The sequence below is a fragment of the Lygodium microphyllum genome, chromosome 4, assembly GCF_053477565.2.
Source record: "Lygodium microphyllum isolate KBCC chromosome 4, Lygodium_microphyllum_v1.1.10, whole genome shotgun sequence".
Lineage (NCBI taxonomy): Eukaryota > Viridiplantae > Streptophyta > Polypodiopsida > Schizaeales > Lygodiaceae > Lygodium > Lygodium microphyllum.
In genome coordinates this window covers 156,975,011-156,985,970 of record NC_141138.1, presented here as the reverse complement: position 1 = coordinate 156,985,970, position 10,960 = coordinate 156,975,011, and positions in this window count along the sequence as shown.

Sequence of the window (10,960 nt, the reverse complement as noted above, 5' to 3'; positions counted from 1 at the left end):
TAGAAGAAGCTAGAGATCACCCACAGAGTAATAAGATATGGGCTATGTGCTCAACCGCGGTAGAAGGGACTAGCCTAAGCTGCAAAGAGCAAAGGGATTACTTGCTAAGGGTAGGGTTGATGGTCAAAGAGGTGGACCTACTAAGCTTCAAGGAAAAAGAACCACAAGGGCCTAGGAATAAAACTGAAAGGCAAATGCCACTTCTAGAAGCCAGCAAGTTGGAGTTTGAAAAGGAGCTAGTACCACAACCTCCCCTTCACAACCAAAGATGCAACAAGAACTGGACCCCACTACCGGAGCAAAGAGCAGAACCCAAGAGGAAAATGGTGAGGATGTTGGAGTAGGCAAGGAGAAGATTAAGAGCCCAACCAACAATGGCCACTCAAGCACTCATTCCGCCATGAGCAAAGTGGTGGAGGAGGTAATAAGCATGGGAGGAAGGCTCGACAATAGGTGGCACTAGGAGAGGGAGAAGAACCCAACATAATGAAAAACAGAGGCACCCGAATACTAGGAAGACAAAGTCATGGAGGTGCCCGGGATAGTCCAAGGCTATGAGTCCTAACCAAAGTGGAGAAGGAGAATTTGGGATAGCAACATAGATGCCTGGATGTCATTTTACAACACACTACCTTTTGAGAGAGATGACCCCACATATATGCCATATCCAAGATGGGTAAGAGTGGATTTCAACCCTGACATCCATGGCAGATACAATTTTCCAAATATATATAACATAAATGCCACTAGGCCGGAGGACACCCTGACCTTCTTTGAAATCGATCTATGGGAATCAATCGTCCATTTTCTCAATGAGTTCACTTTTTTTCTAGATCCTACCTTTATTACTACTTGTAATTATCTGAGATTGCTTAGGGTATTACTTAGATAGGAGCCTACGCCACAGGAGTGCCACCTCCCACTACTCTTTTTTTGTCTCAATGCTGGCATAGATAGCTAGGCTAATGATGCATGCTGCACTCCTACCCTCTTTTTACATAGCCCTCTTAGAGGATATGAGCAATAGTTGTTTCACTAGTTGCAACCATCCCTTCCTATCCACCACCCCTCTTAATTCTTGACTAGGCCTAAAAGGATACATCCAAAGTAGAAAATTTATTAGCAAATCCATTAAGCCTCCTACCCCTTCCTCTCATATCTTTGAGAATGAGTATTGAATCTTCATCTGTTTTTTTTTTTTAAATAAGAGAAGTAGAAGCAAAAGAAGAAGAAGGAAAAGGAGAAGAAGAAGAAAAGAAAGCAGCAGACCAGGAGAGCAAAGACAAAGAAAAGAGAAAATCCAAGGAAAATAATAAGAGATCACGAAAGGAAATCACAAAAAGGGTAACCAAAAAATCTCACTCCATGTAAGCCACAGCCACTAGACCTAGGGGTCCTCAAGTTAGCAATGTCGTGGCTTTAGTCGACTAGCTAGATCCCTAAACCCCAACCCATTTTGATTTCCCACATCACTCTTAGGGCACCTCAAGGGCAAGACTTCTAGACTTATCTCCCTAAGCCATGCACCACACCTCCAACCATGCACGAATTGGGTCCTTGAGTGTGGAACAACACCCAGGCTTTCCTATGGTTCGCAACCCAACTCCCACTTCCACTAGCATGAGCACACTGCACCACATGGTAAGGTAGGCACACTCCTAGGTAGTGCACCTCCTTTTCTTTATAGATACAAACAAAGGTTTTAACCCACCAACTTCAGAGGCCCCATCATCCATGCAACACATTCTTTGCCCCCATGATGTCAATCGGTTCATCAATGTGAGGTGCCTCCTTGAATAGACCCAGAGGAGTCCTCTTAGTAGTTGACTTAAATTCATATCCATGCACATCACCATCTCGTCTCCCCATGAGAAACATTGGACTTAGTTGAATATGGGAATCTCAGTTCTACTTCACAGGGGAAGCCTGGACAAGTCACCCCTAATAGGAATCTAATGCCCACCTAAGAAAGACCACTTTGTAATCAATCAAAGGCAGGAGTGAGGTTAACACCGCAATTGGTTTAAAGAGAGTAAGAGATGGGGGAGAGTGTAACTCGATCCCCCCTACCCATAAGGTAAAATCTCAGCTCCAACCCCCTAAAACGGTGTTAAACCTAGTAACTAATCCTATCGATATTGGGAGAGTCACGATTTAATCAGCTCTATCTAGTGTTGAAAGGTTACCCCTTATCGGGTCCACCTAGCCATAGGCATTCGATCATCCAGGATCGAGGCCTCCCACTTTCCTTGATTGGGTTTGCTTAGTTTTCTAATTAGCAAAGCACACTACCATGTTGTTTAGACATATAAAATTAGCTTCCTTTTATTACTCTATTAAAATGGGTTTATTAAAGTCCATCTCTAGCACATAAAAAACAATTCAAAAATCAGATACTTTATTTCATAGTAACATCGAGAACCATCACTCCATAGAGTGGTACAAAACCATCTTTCTGTAGAAAGACAATGTCTAGTCTAGAACCTTCCAATCCCTGAGCATTGGGTTGTATGTGACCATCTTTTTGTAGAAAGACATTGTCAAGCCTAGGATAGGACCTTACAATTCCTCAAGATTGGGTTGTATGTGATCGCACTCCGTCTGCAATGAGCATGTAATTTACTAGTTGAGAGCCCCTCTAAGTTTCCCTGAGCCTCAGGAGCCGTCATACATAATAGGGGCACTTATCAATTGGCCCTTTGCCCTCTCAAGTGCTCGAGTGATCAAAAACCAAAAACACCTACCTCCCTTGAGAACGTAGGACCCCCACCCACAAGTGAGTTTTTGCACACTCCACAGAGTATTAGGGAGTATTGGGTTGGGGATCCCAATGTCCCAAATCACCACAATCCACAACTCATCCGAATGATACAAGCCCAGAATCATAAGAGACATAATTCATCATTTATAAATCCAAAAGCAGTCATAACCATAAAACATTTTTAATACACTTGTCAATGTATGTAACGCATAGAATCTATCCCTCCATCAATTCATGTGTTCTTCCCTAAAAATCAATTGATAATAATAGCATGCTTTTGCAAGTTTAGGTAAATTCTAACTAATCATAATCATGTTCTTATATACTAATCTAATTATCTCCATTTGGCCATCCATCGTGATTACCAGTAGGACCACAACCTCAGTTTGTTGTGGAATAACGAGTCATTCGAGTTGAATGGATTCAGGGGTAACTTCCACATGCACTTCAACAACGTGTTGAGTTCCCTCAGCAATGACTACTTCCTCACATTGGGGAGCTCTCTGAGCAACATGACCTCCCTTAGCATCTCAATGTCTCTTGGGAGCCATGGAAGAAGCTTAATGGATTTGAGCATCACTTCCACATGGGTGTGGGGAGAGAGAGACATACTCGATTGATTGGAGCAAAGCTTCATTGCGTCAACAATAGAGAGACTTCTACACGGGTTATTGTGTGTTCTTGATGTGATGCTCTACCCCTGTTTATATAGTAATGGGGGGGGAGGGGGGTAAAGAGAGGACGCTTGCTTTTTTTTGCATTTTCTATGATGTCATCGATGATAAAGAGAGAATGCTTTCTTTTAGCATCTTTGATGACATCATTGATGATGTCAGAGAGGGGGACTCCATTTTTTTAGTGCAAAGATAAAAATCTATGAATATATGGGTGAGTCCTGTGTGCCACATCATTGGGCGGGCATCACTCCAAGGCTCACGACCAAGGCATAGATCTTGGCATCTTGGCAACGGGCTATGAAGGCTTCGTTGGCGCTGTTGGCTATGCATGAGAAGCTCCCACTAGCTTGTAGGAGAATCTTCCCACCAAGAGGTCACCCATCTCATTAGTGTTGTAACCCAAGTGCACTTAACTGCCAAGTGGCTATCTACTAGGCTAGTTTTTGTTGTTCTATACTACAAACATAGTTTTAATAAGCTAGTCTTAGGAGGGTTTCCCAAGTCTTTCTTCCATGAGCTGGAATATAATACCTCATTAATAATAACAATTATCTTTATATTTAGAGCTAGTTTTAAAAATCTACAATTTTGTTTTCAACATAAATCAATTTTTGGGAATGTATACGCACATTGTCTATTAAAATAAACTAAGTAATGGGGACATTACATTGTTCCCTCCTTAGAGAAATCGAGATGGGGTGGCAATTTAAGCTTGTAGGCTTACCTTCCTATTACTTTGATTACTTCATATGGTCCACAATACCTTGGACTAAGCTTTTTGTATTTCCCCAAGGATAATGATCTCTTTTCAGGCCTTACCCTTAGAAACACCATGTCACCTTCCTTGAATGTTCTTATGGATCTTTCAAGATTTGCATAGGACTTTTGCCGATCTTGAGCAGCTTGAATGTCATGTTGGATCAATTGGATTTGTTATTCCATGTCTTCAATCATAGCCTTAGAAGTCTCTATCTTGAGAGTGGGATCTGAGGATTTTAGAAGTGTACAACATTATTGCCAATACAAGGCTTGAAATGGTGACATCTTGATTATTATAAGCAAACTCCACCAAAGGTGGATGTTCAATCCACTGTCTTGGTTCTTTGCCACAATAAGACCTTAGAATATCTTCAATGGTCTAGTTCACCCTCTTAGTTGGGCCATCAGTTTGAAGATGATAAGCAGTATTGAAGCATAGCTACATTCCAATTGCTTGGAATAGGCAAGTCCAAAACTTAGAGGGGAACCTAAAGTCTTGGTCACTGATTATGCTCTTTGGAAATCCATGTAGCCTAAATACTTCTTTGATAAAGACTTAAGCAATGTGAGATGACTTATAGGTTGATTTGACTAGGATCAAGTGTGCAACTTTTGTCAATCTATCAACCACTACCATGATGGAATCATATCCACCCACTGACAATAGGTAATCCAACAATAAAGTCCATACTTATTGGCTCCCATTTCATTTGTGGAATGTCCAAGGGTTGTAACTCTCTAGGCAGCTTGATCCTTTCTGTCTTAACTCTTTGACAAGTCGAGCACTGAATTACATACTTTAATGCATCTCTTTTCAATCTTGGGACACTAATGATACCTCTTACGAACTATGTTGAGTGTCTTGGCATATCCTAGATGTTCTGCAATGGGGTTGTCATGTGCTTCCCATAAGATTTTGGCCTTCATTTCCTATCCTTTTGGGACACAAAGGCGATCATGGTAATATAGGAAACCATTACTAGCACAATAATCCTTAATCTTTGTCGTTGGAGCTTCCTCCTTGAAGTACTTTAGCCATGAGCCCTTCATATTCCTTATCCTGAGAAATAGTGTATAAGCTCAAGTACAGGGTTATCAGGCATGGATACGGTTCTTAAGCTCCAAACTTTGATGCTGTTAAGAAAGGCTTTTCGACTTAAGGCATCTGCAACAATGTTATCCTTCCCTAGACGATATTTAATTTCAAAATCAAACTCTTGCATTATTCTATCTATCTTCTTTGCCTCATGTTTAGGTCTGCTTGGGTGAAGATCCACTTAAGACTTTTATCATCTGTCACTAAAGTAAAATTCATTTCCAATAGATAGTGTCTCCATAGTTTCAAGGCATGGATTACTGTAAGTAACTCAAGGTCATGAGTGGCGTAGTTGGACTCCTAGGTTTCAATTTTTTGGAAGTATAGGCCATTGGTCTTCCTTCTTGTATTAGCACCCCACCAATTGCAAGCCACTTGCATTAGTGATCACCTCAAATGGTTGATTGAAGTTAGGGAGTTTTAATACAGGTGTAGTGGTTATAGCTTATTTAAGCTTATCAAAGCTTTCTTGATATTCAATGGTCCAAATGATTACTGTATTTTTCTTCAAAAGATTTGTCAAGGGTGCAACAATGAAGAAATCATCTTTGATGAAGATTCAGTACCATCCTGTCAGTCCCAAAAATCCTCAGATTTCTTTTACTGTCTTAGGTATTGGCACTTCTAGAATATCTTTTACTTTGGTAGGGTCTACAGAGATTCCATTAGCGAAAACAATGTATCCAAGATATTCAATTGTTTTACTGAGAAATATGCATTTACTTATCTTGGCATAGAGCTGATTTTCATGGAGTGTTACTAGGGTGATCTTTAAGTGACCTTCATGTTCCTGTATTGATTTGGAGTATACTAGTATATCATCAAGGAATACTAGCACAAAATCATCTAGATATGTTCGAAAGATTGTTGAGATATTTGCAATCACACCTACTGTAGCCTCTTTGTATGAGGCAATTTTGGGCTTAGAACATGCAGGCAGACTGAATCCCATATGCATAGAAAGAGAAACTTCTACCCATCCAACAACTATAAAGCATTGTACTTGACTACCATTTTTACACACATATGATGAATGCAATATCATGATGCTTTCCCATTTCAGTTAGTGTCTTGGTCAGTGTCAGTCTTATACACAAGATTGTGTTTATGAGTCCAAGTCTCAATCTTGGAATCTAATTCACTTGTGTAACATGTCAAGTTGTGTCCATGTCATCATGAGTTTAATCTTCCTCTTTGATCCACCATAGCCACTTCCATGCTCTAGATCCTGTGTCTTTTCACATGGTATCAGAGCCCAATCGGGCATGCCTCAGCTCGGCTTAGCTCTTCTTTACTCTCTCTTAGTTCCTTTTCAACTCTGGTCAGCTCAGTTCCATCCCATGACTTCATCTCTCAACTCTACCTTCACTTGAGCTTCCATGGCAGCCATAACTAGCTGCACCTTGTCAGCTTGAAGCTCTTATATCTCACTCCACAAGTCAAATCTCCTGGAGCTTCCTTCTAGAAAAGTGTTGCCCTACTTCTAGAGCTTCTTGTTGTCACCTCAATCACTGACATCCGGCAACCATAGGCTTAGCATCATCAAAAATCTCAGTCATGCCATAGCTTGTAACTGTGACCTACAGGACATACGTTGCTTGGAGTCCCTGGATCTCTCAATACAAAGCATATCAGCTCACGATTCCCTCTAGGGACTTGTTTCTCTACTCAAGGCACTGGTTCTTGGCACTCAGAGTGTAACATTGGCCATCATATGCTTCATCATTGTTGAAATTTCTTCATGCTATCTAGAACTACACCTGTGCTAATTGTATGCCATGATCTCTCTCCATGAAATGCAGTTTCAGCCGCCATCATAGGGCATTGATAGACCATGGAGTAAGCTTCATTTTCATAAAAAAATATTTCAAAAATCATCAAGTATAGCTCCTGCAATGTCAAAAAAACGAGGTCACTATCAGAAACCCTAATAGTGACTCCATAGCCATTTTCACCTAAGCTCAAAAATCTCATCATTTTCTCTATCCTACCACCTGGAGCAACCCATTGCCACTCTAATCTATTGTCCCAGCATCAAATCAAGGAGGGGAAGGACCTGGAAAGATCGAAGAAGGATCGATGACTCTGAACTAAGAAGATTCAAGTTTGACATCAACTCAGACATAGTCTTTACATAGTGTGTTTTCACACGATCATTTCTTGTGTCTTTTGACACACTGTAATTTTCTCTTCCACTGATAAAATCTGAGAATTTTGGAGTTGATTTTTTGATGATCCTTGGTCATGACAATGACAAATAAGAATATCTTAATGCAGATGCAAAGCAACATTACTCTTTTTGCTCACTTGCAGTACATAGAAGTCTTGTTTGAATCACTTACAGGTAATGTTGGAGCTGCCTACACCAAAGAGCAATCAATGATATTATCTAAAGACCTTGAAGATGATCCAGACACTCTACTCAACATGCCAAAGATGATGATACCTTTGCTTAAGGGGGACATGAACATGAAGACTAATGCAACTAATGCAAGCAAAGTCAATAAAGAAGAAAACCAAGAGAACCTAGAAGAAGAGGACCAAAATATCAAAGCGGTGGACACTGACGCTGCAAGCAAAGTGAAGAACAAGTACAAGATCAAAAAGAGCAAGCTAGACTACACCGACAAGATGTAATAAACCAGTTCTCACAGCAGATCAATCAATTGGAAATTCATGAAATATACCATTCTTCAAAGAAATACAAGAAATACACCATGTTTGTAAAGTAGCCATAGCCAAGGTTGCCATGGAAGACTCAAAATCAAATATGTAAGCTGCAATATGAATATTCACCTCATGTCAAGGTGGGACATGGTATGCACCCCATATCTTGGTGGCTAAGAGCATGCACCCTCTTAGTTTGTGGGAGAAAGGAGCCTCAAAACATGTATTGTTGAAAATGGCAAAAAGATCCCTCACATATTACATCTCCACCTTTTACACTTAACCCTAGCCTACTCTAGACTAAGGTGACTTATGCTTTATTACAAGCCATCCTAGCCTAAAAGAGCTTTGTCCTCAAAGCTGAAATTACATTGCATACAAGGATGGAAACATGTAAGAAGGTAGAGTAAAGGCTGCATAATCATGAAAAACTCCAAAAGTGGATCTTTAATAATGGTCTTCATAGGATAGGAGTAACTATCATGAAACAGAGAGCGGGGTTGAATAGGGTCGTTGAAGTAAAAATGTCCAAAACTTCTGGTTGAAGTATCCAAATTCAATGTTTGAGGTGTAGATACAAAATATGTAACCCAAGGCATCAACCTATACCCTCAAATCCATATTTTGATTGCGTCATGGCAATTTAATTCATCACAAAATTTCTATAAAGCAAGTTGTCTCCTCCAAGATCAAAAGGATGTGATAAATCTTGTCCATAATCCATAGATGCATTCATGTAAATCCCTGGATCATATGGGAATGAAAGATCATTAGCATTATCGTCAACACCTCCATAATGCAAGGTATCATCCTCATAATCATGAAGAAAACATGTTGAATCATTATCATAATCAATAGGCTATTGAAAGTCATCATCTAAATGAGGTATGAGCTACTGAAAATCATCATGTAATGGCTCCATATCCTCAATGCTTGTTTAGTCAATTGAATCTTGTTCAGCCCTTTCATCTTCATTATCCAAAAACTCTATAACTAGCAATGCTTTAGCATTCTTTTTTTTGCATATATCTTTATGATTAGAAGATATTGGTTTAGTACATCTAAAACATAAGCCTTGTGCATGTAGTCCTCTAATATCATCACTAGTTAAGATCTTTCCTCGAATAACATCATGCTGGCCACTATGACTGTCATATTTCTCATGATAAAACGGTTTTCCATAGTCATGACCACATTCATTTCTATTAACATAATGCTGATGTCCAAGAAACTATTGATCATCATCATAATATTGACTATGTGATGGTTGATCATCATAGAGGTACTGATCAACATGCTGCCCATGTTCACTAGCATAATGCTGCTCATACCCAAGATCATGATCATATACATGCTCTTGTTCTTGATTTACAGCTGCATCTCTTGGTTCTTCATCTTGGTCACACTGAAAACATTTTCTTCTTCTTGTTCTTCTATGCATGATTGCTCATCAACTACATGTGTTATATGTATGGCATTTATATCTATTTGCCCTTGCTGCCTAATCACATCTTCAACCTAATTTTCAACATAGGCATCATCTTCTTGCTGCCCATGACTATCATGTCCTTGCCCCACATATACATCTTCCATTGGGTCTTCCAAGACAAGGGCTATACCAAAATGTTTATTCCTGCAATAACCCTCATGATGAGATGACAAAAATGCTCATTATGCTTGTAGCATATTAGCTGCCTTTGCATTTTCATCAGTTGTTGATGAAGGGAGGAGAGAGAAAGACTGATTTTCTCTCTCCCTCTACAGGCTGCCATTGAATGCGTGGAGCAGAGCGATGTAGAGCGGAGATCAAATGTGGAAGCCGGGGAGAGTTGGTTTCATGGCTTCTTTGCAAGCCTGCCTCTTGATTTTGGGGGGGGGGGGGGGGGGCGCGTTTTTTTCGGCGGCTGAAAACAGCCGCCGCCCCCCCTCCATCACGATTTTTTGAAGGGGGGGGGGGGGGTGCCAAAGGTCACCCCCCTCTATCCACACCTTTTGAAATTTCCACTTTGGCCCCTTTTTGGGCACCTCGGCCGATTTTGGACCAACTTCCTCATACGAGCTCCGATTGACGTGCTCTAAATTTTTGGGCGTCCGTCTTGGCATCACGTCCCGTCCTGACTGACAGAAAAATTACTAAAAATCTTGACGTGTCACTTGGGCGCCCGTCGACTGCTTCTTGCTTAAAATCGTCAGCTTTCTTCTAATGCCATGAGGAGTATGGAACTCAAGAACAACTGATACATTAATATACTTTGCCTTGCATACGTTGTCATGCCCAAGAGTGTTCTTCTCATTGCATTTATTACATAGGCCATTGGAAGTTATGCTATCCAAGATACAACTTGACAAGTAGATGCCATGTACACTACTGAAAGAAAATTGAGAAACATTTTCCCCATCTATCAAATGATAACCATAACCATGAGCTTGTTGTCCATGGTTTATTACATAAGGCTGCACATAAGCAATTCCAATCCTTTGTGGGTTGATGATAAAACACTTGTGGCTAAGTGTGAGGTGCCCGCCCATCAGCTTTCCAAGCACTCTTTTAGCGGTCTATCGAGAAACGAATCTAAGCGTCGCTGCCCGGCACTCCCAGGGAATGTTCCAAGTTTTGTTGCCCAGGGTTTCCCGAATCCGCCTCGCAACTGAACGTTCACGACCCAACCCACTAGGATCGACTTGAAATTTGGGTTCCTAGTTGTCAAGGTCTCCTATTAGCATTCTAGCGTCGGGTATTGGACATCCTACTTTACGCAGAGATACCCAACCTGAAGCAAATCTATGCCGCACTTGGTTCAAAGAGAATGGGAAATGAGAGGGATACGTTGCTCAACCTCTCTGCCCATAGGGCCTAGTCCCATTCTGGTCCCATAAAACGGCATGAATCGGGTTCTAACCTATCAATACCTAAAGGTCAAATGATGATAAAAACTTGTGAGAAGCCTCCCAGTTCTCTGGGACCACCCTGCCATAGGACGGACCCGTCGGGGTTTCCGC